This window comes from Babylonia areolata, chromosome 9 (genome assembly GCF_041734735.1).
Source record: "Babylonia areolata isolate BAREFJ2019XMU chromosome 9, ASM4173473v1, whole genome shotgun sequence".
NCBI lineage: Eukaryota > Metazoa > Mollusca > Gastropoda > Neogastropoda > Buccinidae > Babylonia > Babylonia areolata.
In genome coordinates this window covers 1,300,001-1,319,671 of record NC_134884.1, presented here as the reverse complement: position 1 = coordinate 1,319,671, position 19,671 = coordinate 1,300,001, and positions in this window count along the sequence as shown.

The window sequence follows — 19,671 nt, the reverse complement described above, 5'->3', positions numbered from 1 at the left end:
AAATTTGTAAACGCCTTGGGCTTATTTTCAAGATTAGGCGTAAATGCTGATAATAGTAATGATATTATCAATAACCAATAGACAGCAGCCAGTAAACATGTCAGTTTGTCTGCTGCATGCTCCTGTACATGTTTGTCACTGTCACCCTCCCCTCTCCTCCCCCACTCCCTCCGTACTCCCATCTTCACACTGAATCAATACCTAACCATGAAAATTCATTTACGAGAGTGAGTTGCATTTACAATGCTGACAAAGCTCAGGTGTCTGCCTTTTTCCAGGCCATTTCAGTTTGAATGGTCTTTTGTTGCAGTCTCCACTTCAACACACTTACGTTGCCTTACCAAGCTGTAGAGGGAATATGTGACATGCACTGATTTGTTATTGAACAGAAATGAACAGGGTTTAAAGAGGGCTGTGGAGTTGTTATCCTTATCATCTGTTCACTGTGTGTACAGCCGGTCAGCTGGAACAATCTTGACCACAAAAATGATCAACAACGCTGTGAACTCAGATCATCTTTATCATGAAAAAAAGGGGGAAAAAATCAAACCAAAAAAAAACAACCAAAAAAAAAAGAAAAAAGCATTTTTACCATTCTGCACAAAGGTGCAGTTATTGTCTTGTTATTTCATTATAGCATCCATTTGAAATTGAGCATAATATTAAATGTGCATAATCCCCCCTGCTGTTGTATAAGCTGTTAAGTTTCATCAATTTTCAGTGCACAGTACACTTTGTATTGTTTATCAGTGCCTGTATATGTATGTGTGTGCAAGGTTCTCTGTTGTGAATTCACTTCTATGAAAGATTCCACAAGGCAGCCATGATCTTCTCTAAACATTCCAGCAGTGAGTTAATGGTATAACTTGGATCCCGAGAGGTGGACATTTTGTTTCTTCTGGTCCAGGGGCCTGGTGGTGTCTTGGTCTTTAAAGTTGGTGCCGAAGGTGGTGACAGCCATTACTCTATAAAAATCAGATTTTAATCTTGTAACATACACAGAAAATGGTTCACCTTCATGCTGTTTTGCGTGTACAGACTGGTCACATAGATTTCTTTCCTCTGACAAGATCACAGCATTGTCAAGTCTTGAGCCCGTGTGCCCAACGGAAGACTTTCTGGTGAATATCCACCACCTATGGAACAAACTAAATGCAAGTGAATAATGTGCATTTGTGATAGCTGTTGTGAACATTCCTATTAATCTGTGGGTTATGTTTGATGTATCTGCTCATTGGTTGGTAGACAGTCATGTTGATGCTAAATGACAATGGGGTTTGAGCAACAACAAAAAAGTGGAAGAAAACTATTGTGTTATTTATCTTCTTTGTTGGTCTGTGTCCTGAGCATTGTCTGTGAATGATTAGAGTGGATGACTTTAAATTAACAACACACACTGGAATATCCCCAGGAAACAATAGCCATAAACACACACACATGTAACAAAAAGCAAACCAAAATATGAACAGATTTACACACACACACACACACACTCTTTCTCTCCCTCTCACACACACAGACATACATTTTCTCACACACTCTAAAACACCCACCCACACATAAAATACACACCCTCTCTCAACCATAAAAAATCATACTGTTGCCACAATATAATAAAACCATGCACGTCATCTTTCCAAATTACATATTGAAAGCAGCTACTTGCTCCTCATGTAAAAACCAAATGCTCTGGCCATTCTTCCATTTCCCATTCAGCCCCACCTGTCCGGAACAGTTCATCTCGTGCACTTCGCCGTGCGCCCTCACCTCAATCATTTAAAACTGGTCTGAAAACATTTCTTGGAAAATGCCTATGGCTAGACCTGCCGCACCTTGCTAATGACGTTCATTATAAAGTGTGTGTGTTTTTGTGTGTGTAATATGCTAAATCTCTGAATGTGATTTACACTTTTGTGTTACATAATTATTTTTTTCTTCCTGCTGTAACTTTTCGTGTGTGTGTGTGTGTGTGTGTGTGATGTGTACTGTAAAGCGCTTTGAGCTCCCTCTTTATGACGAAAGAATCCATTATTAAGTCACAAAGAGACAGACATGTATGCCTACAACTTTGGGTTTGCTGTTGACTGCATGTTTGGTGCATATCTGTTATGCATGTGTGGGTGTATGTGTGAATGTGTGTCTCCAGGTTTTACATTTATTTGCTTATTTATCGTCATTGTTGTCTTATTTATTTATCTATTTATTATTATTATTATTACTACTACCCCATTTTATATATTATAAATATTATTTATTTATTTACTTATTTATGTACGCTTATCTATTATTTATTCACCTTTTTTTCTCTCAAGGCCTGACTACGCGTTGTGTTACGCTGCTGGTCAGGCATCTGCTTAGCAGATGTGGTGTAGCGTATATGGATTTGTCCGAACGCAGTGACGCCTCCTTGAACTTCTGAAACTGAAACTGTTGACTCTCGTATGTGGACACAAAAATGGGAAGTCTTTAGTGCACACTTGACCACCATCTCTGATTTCATACATCACGAATGCAGACATGACCGCTGGTCGTCTTTCAGTAATATGACTTTGATGGATAAAATGACTGAGCTGGTCAACGACCTGACCAACAATGTAAAGGAGTCAATTTGAAGGGGCATAAAAAGCCAAAAATGGCTAAGTTGTATAAAACAACGCCCCAAATCCTGATCCTGAGTTTGGAATAGGCCAAGAGAGGCAATTTAATTTGTCTCACCAGTTATCCAGGTTTGATTGGGGAGCTGAAAATAAACCCATGGCTGCACGACCAAGCGTGCAGTTGATATTTGAGTGAGCATGTGGAGACCTAGAACAACAGCATGATCTAACAGTTATGATGGATGACGCTACAAGCACACTGCTGTTTGTGTGACAGCTGCTGCATGCTGTTTGAGCCAGAAATCATCGGATCCCCGACCCACGGGTCCTGCATGAAAAACAAACCAACTCACAACAATATTTTAAAGGTTCCATAACCTTTTTAAAGGTCCCATAAAACTTTATGATAACATTCAAACGTGAATATTAATACTTTCACAAAATGTCGACAACCATCAGCATGTATGACCGGGGAAATTAAAAACGAAATATTCTCCCCCATAACCGTTTAGGGCCATCGAGGCAGTGATTTCACATCCACTGAATCATGAGTATGGCAACTAAAAATAGTTCCTGCTTTTCATGCATTTTTCTCCCCGTACTATCAACGCAGCATTGATCAACCTGCATGCCAGTCGAGAGCACAGAATTGACACCGGCAGCTTCTGTTAGCTTTTTGCAGTGACTGCACCACACCACCACTCCCCCTTCATCACCCTCACCCCCTTCAACACACACACACACACACGCATGATGACAGTAGGCTGATGTGGCCCATTATCCCCACCACGACAGTTTTGCCGCTGTCAAGACTTACCAACAGTTCACGTTTTCTGTTATACGTTATTTAGACCTGGGATCGAAATAGGATCAGGTACCTGTCCGGGTTCAATCAACATAACGTATTTCGCTCTTGAAGAAAAAAAACATCCAATTTTAATTCAGCATAGACCGTTGCACACATTCGTTCTTCGCGCCGTAATAACCCCCCTCCTCCTCCCCCAAAAACCCCAACTGCGAATGCTTGTTTGTGTTCAGCTGAAATTTCGCCCGCCAGCCGATCCCAACGCATGAAATCGCTTCATGACAGCAACTGGAACATGTTAATAAATTAGATATGTTAGCGAAATAATGTTGTCATTTTAATAAAATCGACACAGCCGTGAGTATCAGATTCATCCGCACTGCGTGCATTAACTTAAACTTTGGTACTTGAGGCTTCGTGCGAAACGTGTTTATCGAAGAGTCTTGTCGCGAAACACTTCTTCTTCTTTCTGTTACACGACCAACATCGACTTGGCGATGACTCTGTCGTGGTTCACGCATGGGTATTTTCGTGTCTCCATAACCCACCGAACACTGACATGGGTTACAGGATCTTTAACGTGCGTATTTGATCTTCTGCGTGCGTACACACACGAAGGAGGTTCAGGCACTGTTTGCCCAACCTAACCGTGGCAAACTGGACAGAACAGTGTTGGTAGTGTTGTCCAGCGGGCGTCAAGTCTGGACTTGATGGAGTTTACAGCTGGCGCTTGAACCGCCTGAGACGGGCGCAATAGCCAAGTGGTTTAGGCGTTGGACTTTCAATCTGAGGGTCCCGGGTTCGAATCACGGTAACGCTGCCTGGTGGGTGAAGGGTGGAGATTTTTCCCATCTCCCAGGTCAATATATGTGCAGACCTGCCAGTGCCTGAACCCCCCTTCGCGTGTATACGCACGCAGATCAAATACGCACGTTAAAGAGACAGGAAAATACCCAGCATGCACGAACCACGACAGAGCCATCGGCAAGTCGATGTTGGTCGTGTAACGGAAAGAAGAAGAAGAAGAAGAGAAGCTGTTCAAGAAGTTGACTCATTATGTAATAAAGTGTGGGCCTATTAGCAGTCTGCAGTATCCTGTTTTAGGTTTTGGTCAAACGTGCACGAGGCCTTTTTTTCCACCCCCTCTCATTTGGACGTCAGTACACTGAAATACATACTTCAGCCACAGCAGATTTGTGTGTGTGGAATAATGGCTGCTCTCCTCATATAGAGTGCACTGTTGTAATTTTGAAGACATGTTCATCTTTTCATTTGTATTCACAGGTTTTCTGGATAATTTTGCCAAATACAACTAACTTATTGTCGTGGTTTCTTTTATCTGCACTGGGTAGCCTACATGATGCATATAGGGAACCTCAGTTTTTATATTTAAAAAAATATTTTTTATCATTTACATGAAAAACTTTCACATAGAAACCACAGGTCTAGTGACGGGGGGGAGGGGTTGAACATTCCTGTCTTGGTTAGAATCAAAACTGATGAAATACCCCAAGGCGCTCGGCAGAGCTGGGGTGTCTCCAATGTCTGAACGGTACCTTGGACATGTCATAGGGCTTCCATCCAGTAGACTTGCCATCCCAGCTCTTCAGCGGAATCCTAAGGGACAGAGGTGAAGAGAACGTTATCTTGGACATGTCGTAGGGCTTCCATCTAGTAGACTTGTGAACCCAGCTCTTCAGCGGAACCCTAAGGGACAGAGGTAAAGAGAACGTTATCTTGGACATGTCGTAGGGCTTCCATCTAGTAGAATTGCCAACCCAGCTGTTCAACGGAACCCTAAGGGACAGAGGTGAAGACGGTGCCCAAAGACTGATGAACTGGCGCCAGACAGGGAGCTCCAAATGAGGAAACAGGTGATGAGTTGATGCAAAGAGGGTGGCTGCTGAACTAACCCTTTTTGTGCATTTTGTCTGCTTTGTGCATTTCAAGACATTCATTCATTCATCATTTTGCCCATCACTCCTGGTGGAGCATAGGCCATCGACGACCCCTCACCATCGCACTCTGTTCTGGGCTGTTCTGACCATTCCAGTCCAGTTGGTCCCTTGCTGCTTCAGCTCTGCCTCGGTATCTCGCCTCCAGCTGTTGCGAGGCCGGCCTCTCTTCCTCTTTCCCTGCGGGTTCCAGGTCTGGGCTTGGCGTGTGATGCTGGACGCTGGCTTCCTGAGGGTGTGTCCGATCCAGCCCCACTTCCTCCGCAGTATCTGCTTGGCCACTGGTTCCTGTCCCGCTCGCTCCCACAGATCTTAGTTTCGGATCTTCTCCTGCCATCGGATCTTATAGATGCGCCTCAGACATGTGTTGAAGAATGTCTGAATCTTCTGCTGCATCGTCTGTGTTGTCCGCCATGTCTCGCATCCGTAGAGCAGAATTGACTTCACATTGGAGTTGAAGATGATTTCAAGACATGGGAGCTCCTAACAGACTTCATTGCCCTTGGGTGAAAGATCTGGGGATGCTGGGATGTCTTTCATACCATTATGTTCCCTTTCCCATAATGTGTGTGTGTGTGCGCGTGCGCGCGCGCGCGCGTGCATGCGCGATACTGATAGTGTCAGTGTTAGTCATTAAGTAGTCAACGGTAAACTTTGTTTTTGCTGTTGGACACTGGACATGACAGGCTGTTCTTACCACATCCATCAACAACAGCACAAACCCACACAGCTTCAGTCATCATGATACAAAACCAAACAGGGTGTAAGAACATCAAACTTTTTGTCTATTTTTACAGCCTCGTTACACATCTATTTCTATACACATACAAATTAATTGCATCACTCTTAGGCACTACCACAATTAAGTCGAAGTCTTCAAAAAATTTTTTAAGCAAATGTCAACTGGTGAAAAGATGTGACCATGTGCATTCATACCTTCATTGAATTTGTCCCAGTTTTCAGGAATAAATGGAGAAATCCACATTCAAACTATCTTGGGTGGGGGTGGGGGCTGGGGGGTAGGGAGGGGGGGAATCAGGAGGACACAATTCATAATGTATGATAATCACAAAAATAACTGATCTTCATGATTTCATGAAATATGACTACAAAGTTCAAATCAATCCAGAAAAAAGAAAAATCCATATGAATGAATAAAAGCATCACATTTATCTGAAAGAATAAAAGCTTTGTACTTCCTGACTGTGCCTCACGCAGGAAAGTGAACCCAAACCCTGCAAATCCTGCCCACTATTTCAGTCACTCTTACACAACTATCAGCTTCATCACTCAGTCTTGTCCAACCTAGGAGAGAAAGTGAAGAGATACTGAGGAAGGGCATGGCCTGATTGTATTGTATTGTATTGTATTGTATTGTGTTGAGCATTATTCTTTGTCACAACAGGTTTCCCTGTGTGGAATTTGGGCTGCTGTCCCAGGGAACAGTGCATTGCTACAGTTCAGCTGTATTGTATTGTATTGTATTGTATTGTGCTGAGCATTATTCTTTGTCACAACAGGTTTCCCTGTGTGGAATTTGGGCTGCTGTCCCAGGGAACAGTACATGCTACAGTTCAGCGCTACCTTTTTTCTGCCTGCGAGTTGGAATTTTTTTCTCAATAAGTTCTGTTATTTTGGCAACACATCAGACAAGTGGATACTTATAATGTGTGCCTATATTTTTGCAACACATAAGAAAACATATGCGCTCATAACACTCTCAGTTAAGAATTTTTCAACTAATGAGAACATTTCACTCTAATATCTGTACCTAAGGTTCGCACTGCTTCAAAAAGCAGGCACTCAAAATGTAACTATTCTGCAATACATTAGAAACACAAGCACTCAAAATGTACTTATTTTGCAACACGTCAAACAAGTACTTTTTAAAGTTTCTTTTTGTGTGTGTTTAAGACGGCACCAATGAGAGCATGCATACACAAACAGGCCTATTGTTTTCCTTTAACCATTGCATCATTTACATACACAAATAGGCCTATTGTTTTCCTTTAATCATTGCATCATTTACATACACAAATAGGCCTATTGTTTTCCTTTAACCATTGCACCATTTACATACACAAATAGGCCTATTGTTTTCCTGTAACCATTGCATCATTTACATACACAAATAGGCCTATTGTTTTCCTTTAACCATTGCATCATTTACATACACCAATAGGCCTACTGTTTTCCTTTAACCATTGCACCATTTACATACACCAATAGGCCTACTGTTTTCCTTTAACCATTGCACCATTTACATACACCAATAGGCCTACTGTTTTCCTGTAACCATTACATCATTTACATACACAAATAGGCCTACTGTTTTCCTTTAACCATTGCATCATCTACATACACAAATAGGCCTACTGTTTTCCTTTAACCATTACATCATTTACATACACAAATAGGCCTACTGTTTTCCTTTAACCATTGCATCATCTACATACACAAATAGGCCTACTGTTTTCCTGTAACCATTGCATCATTTACATACACAAATAGGCCTATTGTTTTCCTTTAACCATTGCATCATCTACATACACAAATATGCCTATTGTTTTCCTTTAACCATTACATCATTTACATACAAAGAGGGGAAAAAAATCCGATGACTTGATGCTGTCGTCACTTGTTGCACTCAACTGTTCCTATAAAAAAAACCCAGAAGATTCTACATTGTTCAGTGCCTGGTGGTGGCACTGCAAGGTGGATGTGGTCACTAGCAGACCATGTCGACAAAAGGTTTCTGTTTATTCTTCCTTCAATGTTGCAAAATGTGAAACTGAAGACATTGTTTGAAACATACAGACACCCCAAACTGTACATTCTTTAATATTTACTCGTCATAGAAAAAAAAAAACAACTGTAAAGAACTTACAGCTCATGTTCAGTTGGAGAAAAAAACAACAACAAAAACCAATATCAAAAAAGGTGACACTGGTCACCAAACTAAAGCACCTGTCACCCTGTGCTGTCCTGTCCACTTGTTATGCTGAGCACTTCACACGGCTAACACCACTGTCGTTTTCATGCACCAAAGTCAAACTGCAGGACCAACACACACACAGAAGGAACTGCACGCCATCAATCAGTGACACTTGTTGCTCCATCAGCTCATTCTGTCTTATTCACACAATACTGCAGACAGACAACATTACTGGGCGTAGACAGGCTAAAAACATGTCCAGGTGTGATGGTGAGCAGAAGTCCCAAGAAAACTGGATCTGAAAATCTCTACATCAGCAAACTGGTCCTTTGATTATTATTCATAAGAAATTTTCAGTTTTAACCATTCTAAAACTCAGGGACAGATGATCAATATAATACAAAACGAACAAACACAGAACCTCTATTGACGATATCAACAAAACATCATTATAGACAGCACTCTTCCTGATTCAGTAAATGGCAAGTGTCTCACCTAAAGACCATGAAATACGGTCAACCCTCCTCACCTTACACACTATGGCAACTGAAAACAAATATTGGACAAAACGCTATGGCAACAGAACAATGCTGAACAAGTGTTACACATCAGTGTGCTGACACCAGCAAACTGGTTGAGGTCCACGCTGTGTGGAGAGTCTTGACTGCCACACGCATCCAGTGACGATGGAGCATCTGAGTGTCAGTCAGTTATTTCCGGACCCACCAACAATACTTGTAATATTTTGATTGATAATACTTTTCCATCCCTGTAAAAGAAAAACCTTCAAAACACGTTAATAAATAAATCACTTGGCACTGAAACATGATGAAGTCGACTTTGCTAAGAAAGTCGTTGGACACAACAGTCTTAACTAACTTAAATAAAAGATGAGAAAATCTGCTTTGCAGACCAGTAGGCAGTACAGCCAGAAATGAATGATGAACTTGAATCTATTACAAGCATGACTGGCACATAAAAGAAGAAGAAAAGAGAAGCCACAGCAAGTTTTAGTTTCAAGGTGTCATGGTACAGGGACTGCTTCAAACATGCTCACTACACCTGCTTGATAAAACATTCATTTCACACAACTGCCAAACTATAGGGACTGCTTCAAACATGCTCACTACACCTGCTTGATAAAACATACATTTCACACAACTGCCAAACTATAGGGACTGCTTCAAACATGCTCACTACACCTGCTTGATAAAACATACATTTCACACAACTGCCAAACTATAGGGACTGCTTCAAACATGCTCACTACACCTGCTTGATAAAACATTCATTTCACACAACTGCCAAACTATAGGGACTGCTTCAAACATGCTCACGACATCTGCTTGATAAAACATACATTTCACACAACTGCCAAACTATAGGGACTGCTTCAAACATGCTCATTACATCTGCTTGATAAAACATACATTTCACACAACTGCCAAACTATAGGGACTGCTTCAAACATGCTCATTACATCTGCTTGATAAAACATACATTTCACACAACTGCCAAACTATAGGGACTGCTTCAAACATGCTCACTACACCTGCTTGATAAAACATTCATTTCACACAACTGCCAAACTATAGGGACTGCTTCAAACATGCTCACGACATCTGCTTGATAAAACATACATTTCACACAACTGCCAAACTATAGGGACTGCTTCAAACATGCTCATTACATCTGCTTGATAAAACATACATTTCACACAACTGCCAAACTATAGGGACTGCTTCAAACATGCTCACTACACCTGCTTGATAAAACATACATTTCACACAACTGCCAAACTATAGGGACTGCTTCAAACATGCTCATTACATCTGCTTGATAAAACATACATTTCACACAACTGCCAAACTATAGGGACTGCTTCAAACATGCTCACTACACCTGCTTGATAAAACATTCATTTCACACAACTGCCAAACTATAGGGACTGCTTCAAACATGCTCATTACATCTGCTTGATAAAACATACATTTCACACAACTGCCAAGCTATAGGGACTGCTTCAAACATGCTCATTACATCTGCTTGATAAAACATACATTTCACACAACTGCCAAACTATAGGGACTGCTTCAAACATGCTCACTACACCTGCTTGATAAAACATTCATTTCACACAACTGCCAAACTATAGGGACTGCTTCAAACATGCTCATTACATCTGCTTGATAAAACATACATTTCACACAACTGCCAAACTATAGGGACTGCTTCAAACATGCTCACTACACCTGCTTGATAAAACATACATTTCACACAACTGCCAAACTATAGGGACTGCTTCAAACATGCTCATTACATCTGCTTGATAAAACATTCATTTCACACAACTGCCAAACTATAGGGACTGCTTCAAACATGCTCACTACACCTGCTTGATAAAACATACATTTCACACAACTGCCAAACTATAGGGACTGCTTCAAACATGCTCACTACACCTGCTTGATAAAACATACATTTCACACAACTGCCAAACTATAGGGACTGCTTCAAACATGCTCATTACATCTGCTTGATAAAACATACATTTCACACAACTGCCAAACTATAGGGACTGCTTCAAACATGCTCACTACACCTGCTTGATAAAACATTCATTTCACACAACTGCCAAACTATAGGGACTGCTTCAAACATGCTGCTCATTACATCTGCTTGATAAAACATACATTTCACACAACTGCCAAACTATAGGGACTGCTTCAAACATGCTGCTCATTACATCTGCTTGATAAAACATACATTTCACACAACTGCCAAACTATAGGGACTGCTTCAAACATGCTCACTACACCTGCTTGATAAAACATACATTTCACACAACTGCCAAACTATAGGGACTGCTTCAAACATGCTCATTACATCTGCTTGATAAAACATACATTTCACACAACTGCCAAACTATAGGGACTGCTTCAAACATGCTCATTACATCTGCTTGATAAAACATACATTTCACACAACTGCCAAACTATAGGGACTGCTTCAAACATGCTCATTACATCTGCTTGATAAAACATACATTTCACACAACTGCCAAACTATAGGGACTGCTTCAAACATGCTCATTACATCTGCTTGATAAAACATACATTTCACACAACTGCCAAACTATAGGGACTGCTTCAAACATGCTCATTACATCTGCTTGATAAAACATACATTTCACACAACTGCCAAACTATAGGGACTGCTTCAAACATGCTCACTACACCTGCTTGATAAAACATACATTTCACACAACTGCCAAACTATAGGGACTGCTTCAAACATGCTCATTACATCTGCTTGATAAAACATACATTTCACACAACTGCCAAACTATAGGGACTGCTTCAAACATGCTCATTACATCTGCTTGATAAAACATACATTTCACACAACTGCCAAACTATAGGGACTGCTTCAAACATGCTCACTACACCTGCTTGATAAAACATACATTTCACACAACTGCCAAACTATAGGGACTGCTTCAAACATGCTCATTACATCTGCTTGATAAAACATACATTTCACACAACTGCCAAACTATAGGGACTGCTTCAAACATGCTCATTACATCTGCTTGATCAAACATACATTTCACACAACTGCCAAACTATAGGGACTGCTTCAAACATGCTCATTACATCTGCTTGATAAAACATACATTTCACACAACTGCCAAACTATCTGCTCACCCAGCTCACTACACATGATGTACAACACACATGAGTTGTCCAAAATAATTTCAAATTTTCACCAATTAGACACAAACTGCACACAAGTGTGCACCTGATGTGTTTCACAACCAGTCATGGGAAAATACAGACCCCGTCGGCTTACATGTGTAAACATACACACTGTGGGTTGACTGAGAACAAGAGACACACACACAATGCACATTAGCTCCTAAGCTGCACTGTGGGACTGGTGGGACTCACCATTCACAAATCTCAAGAAGAAAACCCACAATGATTTGGGAAGAAAAAAAACACACATATTTTTCACCAAACACAACGACGGTATTTTCTCCACAAAATGAATCATGAAATAACATTGTTTGCTTTTCATCAGCACCGTATTTTGCTAACGTTGACTGAAAAGCACCTCACAGAGAAAATTCCATCATGTAAATATGTGCAGACACACTGACGCACTGAAACCCTTCCCAAATCATGACATTAATACAATACGCAACACTGATTTTTTTTCCCCACACAATTTCCCCTCAGTTACAACATTGAGCATTATACTGTGTGACTACACACAAACAGACAGAAGAATGAAATGCCTGGGAGGAAGTGAGTGATTTGTTCGGAACTCCACAGTTCTGGGCCTGGGTCAAGGGACCGGTCAGCTGATCAAAGTGTATGCCACTTTTGTCAAATAATGCAACAAAACAATATACAGCCAAAATGCAAAACAAAAAAGAAAATAATATGTATACACTCCCACCTATGGGTTACACACACACACGAGTTCACACACATGCACGCACACACACATACACACAGAGAGTATGCACACACACATGCACAAACACACACATACGCACACATACAGAATATACACAATACACACACAGCACTCACGCACACATATAGAGGATTAACTCACATAAAATACACATGTAATACTTCTACCGCACCAGTCATAAATGGCTAAAAAAAAGAAGAGAAACCTAATATCAACTTAACAGGCTGAGACAGTTTTCAAACACAAAACATGTATGCATCATGGCACACGACAACACCTCCATGAATATGTCAGGGCTGTTGTAAAGATGACCTGAAAACGGTTCAAAGCACATTCAACGACATCTTCCCCCCCACTCACCCCCCCACTCCCACCACCAAAAAAACAACAAAAACAAAAAGGATTTTTCCTAAAAAAAAAAAAAAAGAAAAGAAAAAAAGAAAGAAGAAAGTATGAAAGACAGAAAGTGGCAAAGAAAGAAAGAAAGACTAAGGAAAAAAAAAAGGTGACAAATCTCATCAGGGCAAGAATAACACACACAATGGTAAAAGTTTAACTGAACACTAATGACTTGGGATGCCTGTCACCTTGGAAAGTGTAATGAACACTAATGACTTGGGATGCCTGTCACCTTGGAAAGTGTAATTAACACTAATGACTTGGGATGCCTGTCACCTTGGAAAGTGTAACTGAACACTAATGACTAAGAATACCTGTCACTTTGGAAAGTGTAACTGAACACTAATGACTTGGAATACCTGTCACTTTGGAAAGTGTAACTGAACACTAATGACTTGGAATATCTGTCACCTTGGAAAGTGTAATTAACACTAATGACTTGGGATGCCTGTCACCTTGGAAAGTGTAACTGAACACTAATGACTTGGGATGCCTGTCACCTTGGAAAGTGTAATTAACACTAATGACTTGGAATACCTGTCATCTTGGAAAGTGTAACTGAACACTAATGACTTGGGATGCCTGTCACCTTGGAAAGTGTAATTAACACTAATGACTTGGGATGCCTGTCACCTTGGAAAGTGTAATTAACACTAATGACTTGGAATATCTGTCACCTTGGAAAGTGTAATTAACACTAATGACTTGGGATGCCTGTCACCTTGGAAAGTGTAATTAACACTAATGACCTGGGATGCCTGTCACCTTGGAAAGTGTAATTAACACTAATGACTTGGAATACCTGTCATCTTGGAAAGTGTAACTGAACACTAATGACTTGGAATACCTGTCATCTTGGAAAGTGTAACTGAACACTAATGACTAAAGGATGTCAGTGGAGGACTACTGTCTCACTGAGCTAAGAGAGCTTACAGGTCAGGATGTCAGTGAAGGGCTGTCACCTCACAGAGCTAAGAGAGCTTACAGGTCAGGATGTCAGTGAAGGGCTGTCACCTCAATGAGCTAAGAAAGCTTACAGGTCAGGATGTCAGTGAAGGGCTGTCACCTCACTGAGCTAAGAAAGCTTACAGGTCAGGATGTCAGTGAAGGGCTGTGACCTCACTGAGCTAAGAAAGCTTACAGGTCAGGATGTCAGTGAAGGGCTGTCACCTCAATGAGCTAAGAAAGCTTACAGGTCAGGATGTCAGTGAAGGTATGTGACCTCACTGAGCTAAGAAAGCTTACAGGTCAGGATGTCAGTGAAGGGCTGTCACCTCAATGAGCTAAGAAAGCTTACAGGTCAGGATGTCAGTGAAGGGCTGTCACCTCACTGAGCTAAGAAAGCTTACAGGTCAGGATGTCAGTGAAGGGCTGTCACCTCACTGAGCTAAGAAAGCTTACAGATCAGGATGTCAGTGTCAGCTCTGTATCTTTTGGGATTGCTTTACCTCTTTGTTCAACAAAATCAATGACACCACTTCAAAGGACAAACAAATGAGTTCCTGCAACTGATATTCACAGTGCATTATCTCATTTCGCCACAGCCCAGTGAACCGGTTCAAACAGACCCAAAGAACACAGGCACAGTTCAACTGAACATAATAATGTCAAATCTGAGCCAGTCGGGGTTTTGGTTGCTTAGTTTGGCTGTTTCCTTCATTTATACTTATCATAGTCTGTCCTCACACTTTCAGCTGCTGGTTTAGGCTTTTAGATATAAATCAAAATAAAATATAAAAGTTTACACTGGTCATAACAACTTAACACACTAAGGAAATCTAAGTGACAGACAACACCACCACCAAAAACAGATGGTGGGGATGGGTGAGGGACAGATGAAAAAAAATACGAAGGAAAGACAAGAAAAGAAAAAGTTTGGGTGGGGAGGTCCAGGGGTGCTGTAGTGATCTAGTGGCAACGCCTCCGCCTCGGAAACCAGAGGGTTCTGGCAAAGGGGATCGAACCCCACACTCTGCAATAGCTTCTCCACCTCCATCCACTACACCTTGTGGAAACTAGTCATTCAGATGCGATGATAAACTGTGGCCCCGTGTGCAGCATGAATTTAGCGCCTGTAAAAGAACCCACGGCAACAAAAATCCACTTTGATAGGAAAATACACACATTTCAGGCAGAATTAAAGAAGATGAAGAAAAAACGGTGGCACTGGACAGTAGCAATGCCCTCTCCTTGGGGAGAGCAGCCTGAATTTCACACTGAGAAAACTGGGGGGGGGGGGGGGGGGGGGGGGAGAAACGAGTGCTTAGGAAAGCAGAATAGCTCAAGCGAACACACACACACACACATCACAAAGTCAGACGAGACCTGATGCTTCGCCTGACTGAACACAGCTGAAAAGCATTCATGAAATAAGACACCATGTGACCCAAAAGGCCAACCTCAACTGTAACTAAATAGAAAAAGGAAGAGTATTTTATCATTGCAGGGTAATACGTGTGTGTTTATGTGTATTTGACTGTGCTTTCATATCTGTGAAACTGCATGTTTGGTGCATATCTGTTATGCATGTGTGGGTGTATGTGTGAATGTGTGTCTTCATGTTTTACATTTATTTGCTTATTTATCATCATTCTTGTCTTATTTATTTATTTATTATTATTATTATTATTATCACTACTACCTTTTTTTTCATATTATAATTATTATTTATTTATTTATCTATTTGTGTATTTATTTACTTATTTATGTATGCTTATATATATATATATACATAGAATATATAAATACACACACACACATATATATTGAGAGAGATCGATATAGATATAGATATATATATATAGACAAAGATAGATATAGATAGATAGATAGATAGATAGATAGATAGATAGATAGACACACACACACACACATATATATATATATATATATAGATAGATAGATAGAAAGATAGACACAGATATAGATATATATATATATATATATATATATATATATAGATAGATAGATAGATAGATAGATAGACACAGATATATATATATATATATATATATATAGAGAGAGAGAGAGAGAGAGAGAGAGAGAGAGAGAGAGAGAGAGAGATAGATAGAGATAGATAGAAAGATAGATATAGATAGACAGGCAGACAGACACAGATATATATATATATATATAGATAGATAGATAGATAGAAAGATAGATATTGATAGATAGATAGATACTTTTTCTGAGGGAAGATTTGAGAAACAGGATCCAACTTTCTCCCTTGCTCTGAAATGGGGTGGGGGCTGGAGGGTGAGAGAGAAAGAAAGAAAGAAAGAAAGAAAGAAGAAGCGAGAGGAGAACTGCTAGAAAGCAGGTTTATCAATGTGTGCAGGCAAACACTAGGATCCAACGGACCCTGTGGGCTGTACCCTTTCCTCAGTAATGCACTGCCATTAGAACTTGCAACGTGTGTATGTATTATCAACAGAACTTTGAAAAAAAAACCCACAACTTTTTAAGCCAAATTTGGTTTGGTTTTGACAGACTTATCATTTTTACTAATATTTTACTTTTTAAAAGAAAATGAGATCTGTTAAAGATTTAACCCCACCACCCCCCACCCAACACAAACATGGCCACCAAAACTGAGTTACTGCACAGACTCACTTTGTTGACCTACTATAGTCAAGATGCACTTGTTGGAAGTTTACCACAGACACAGACAAACACACACACACATTCACACACACACACACACACGGACAAATGAAACAAGGTGATCATTACACAGACTCACTTTGTTCACACACAAGAGTAAAAACTGAACTTGTTAAAAATTTACCACACACACACACACACACACACACACGTGTGGACAACAGAAACAGGATGACCATCACACAGACTGTCAGTGTTCACAGGCAACCCATGGCACAGCCCTGGCCCATTGTTCGCCCCCCACCCCCTGCCCCCCACCCGCCCCCCTCCCCTTGCCCTCCACACACAGAGACACGCTCCACTGGAACATAAAACATGTCACATTCCGCTGTGAGGTATATGTGATCCCATCCGGACTGCTGGACTCTGCACACCCCTGTCCCCCATCTGCCCCATCCCCCTACATTCAACAGCTGTTAAGTGTTTTGTTTTTTATTTTCTATATAAATATATATGTATATTTAAAAAAAATTTTTTTTTATTACATGTTACAAAGCATTCCTATATTTTATTTTCACGTTTCGTCACAACAGATATTTTTTCTGCATGAAAATCGGGCTGCTCTCCCCAGGGAAGGTACCTTTATTAGGTATAAGATTTGAACCAATGGACACTAGCTTTCTAGTTGTATGCATTACAACCATATAGGATTTGAACCAATGGCCACTAGCTTTCTAGCTGCGTGCATTACAAACCATTAGGTATAGGATATGAACCAATGGACACTAGCTTTCTAGCTGCGTGCATTACAAACCATTAGGTATAGGATATGAACCAATGGCCACTAGCTTTCTAGCTGCGTGCATTACAAACCATTAGGTATAGGATATGAACCAATGGACACTAGCTTTCTAGCTGCGTGCATTACAAACCATTAGGTATAGGATATGAACCAATGGACACTAGCTTTCTAGCTGCGTGCATTACAAACCATTAGGTATAGGATATGAACCAATGGACACTAGCTTTCTAACTGTGTGCATTACAAACCATTAGGTATAGGATATGAACCAATGGCCACTAGCTTTCTAGCTGCGTGCATTACAAACCATTAGGTATAGGATATGAACCAATGGACACTAGCTTTCTAGCTGCGTGCATTACAAACCATTAGGTATAGGATATGAACCAATGGACACTAGCTTTCTAGCTGCGTGCATTACAAACCATTAGGTATAGGATATGAACCAATGGACACTAGCTTTCTAACTGTGTGCATTACAAACCATTAGGTATAGGATATGAACCAATGGACACTAGCTTTCTAGTTGCGTGCATTACAAACCATTAGGTATAGGATATGAACCAATGGACACTAGCTTTCTAACTGTGTGCATTACAAACCATTAGGTATAGGATTTGAACCAATGGACACTAGCTTTCTAACTGTGTGCATTACAAACCATTAGGTATAGGATATGAACCAATGGACACTAGCTTTCTAACTGTGTGCATTACAAACCATTAGGTATAGGATATGAACCAATGGACACTAGCTTTCTAACTGCGTGCATTACAAACCATTAGGTATAGGATATGAACCAATGGACACTAGCTTTCTAACTGTGTGCATTACAAACCATTAGGTATAGGATATGAACCAATGGACACTAGCTTTCTAACTGTGTGCATTACAAACCATTAGGTATAGGATATGAACCAATGGACACTAGCTTTCTAGTTGCATGCATTACAAACCATTAGGTATAGGATATGAACCAATGGACACTAGCTTTCTAACTGCGTGCATTACAAACCATTAGGTATAGGATATGAACCAATGGACACTAGCTTTCTAACTGTGTGCATTACAAACCATTAGGTATAGGATATGAACCAATGGACACTAGCTTTCTAACTGTGTGCATTACAAACCATTAGGTATAGGATTTGAACCAATGGACACTAGCTTTCTAGTTGTATGCATTACAAACCATTAGGTATAGGATATGAACCAATGGACACTAGCTTTCTAACTGTGTGCATTACAAACCATTAGGTATAGGATATGAACCAATGGACACTAGCTTTCTAGCTGCGTGCATTACAAACCATTAGGTATAGGATATGAACCAATGGACACTAGCTTTCTAACTGTATGCATTACAAACCATTAGGTATAGGATATGAACCAATGGACACTAGCTTTCTAACTGTGTGCATTACAAACCATTAGGTATAGGATATGAACCAATGGACACTAGCTTTCTAACTGTGTGCATTACAAACCATTAGGTATAGGATATGAACCAATGGACACTAGCTTTCTGACTGTGTGCATTACAAACCATTAGGTATAGGATTTGAACCAATGGACACTAGCTTTCTAACTGTGTGCATTACAAACCATTAGGTATAGGATATGAACCAATGGACACTAGCTTTCTAACTGTGTGCATTACAAACCATTAGGTATAGGATATGAACCAATGGACACTAGCTTTCTAGCTGTATGCATTACACCCATTAGGTATAGGATTTGAACCAATGGACACTAGCTTTCTAACTGTGTGCATTACAAACCATTAGGTATAGGATATGAACCAATGGACACTAGCTTTCTAGCTGTATGCATTACACCCATTAGGTATAGGATTTGAACCAATGGACACTAGCTTTCTAACTGTGTGCATTACAAACCATTAGGTATAGGATATGAACCAATGGACACTAGCTTTCTAGCTGTATGCATTACACCCATTAGGTATAGGATATGAACCAATGGACACTAGCTTTCTAGCTGTATGCATTACACCCATTAGGTATAGGATTTGAACCAATGGACACTAGCTTTCTAGCTGCGTGCATTACAAACCATTAGGTATAGGATAT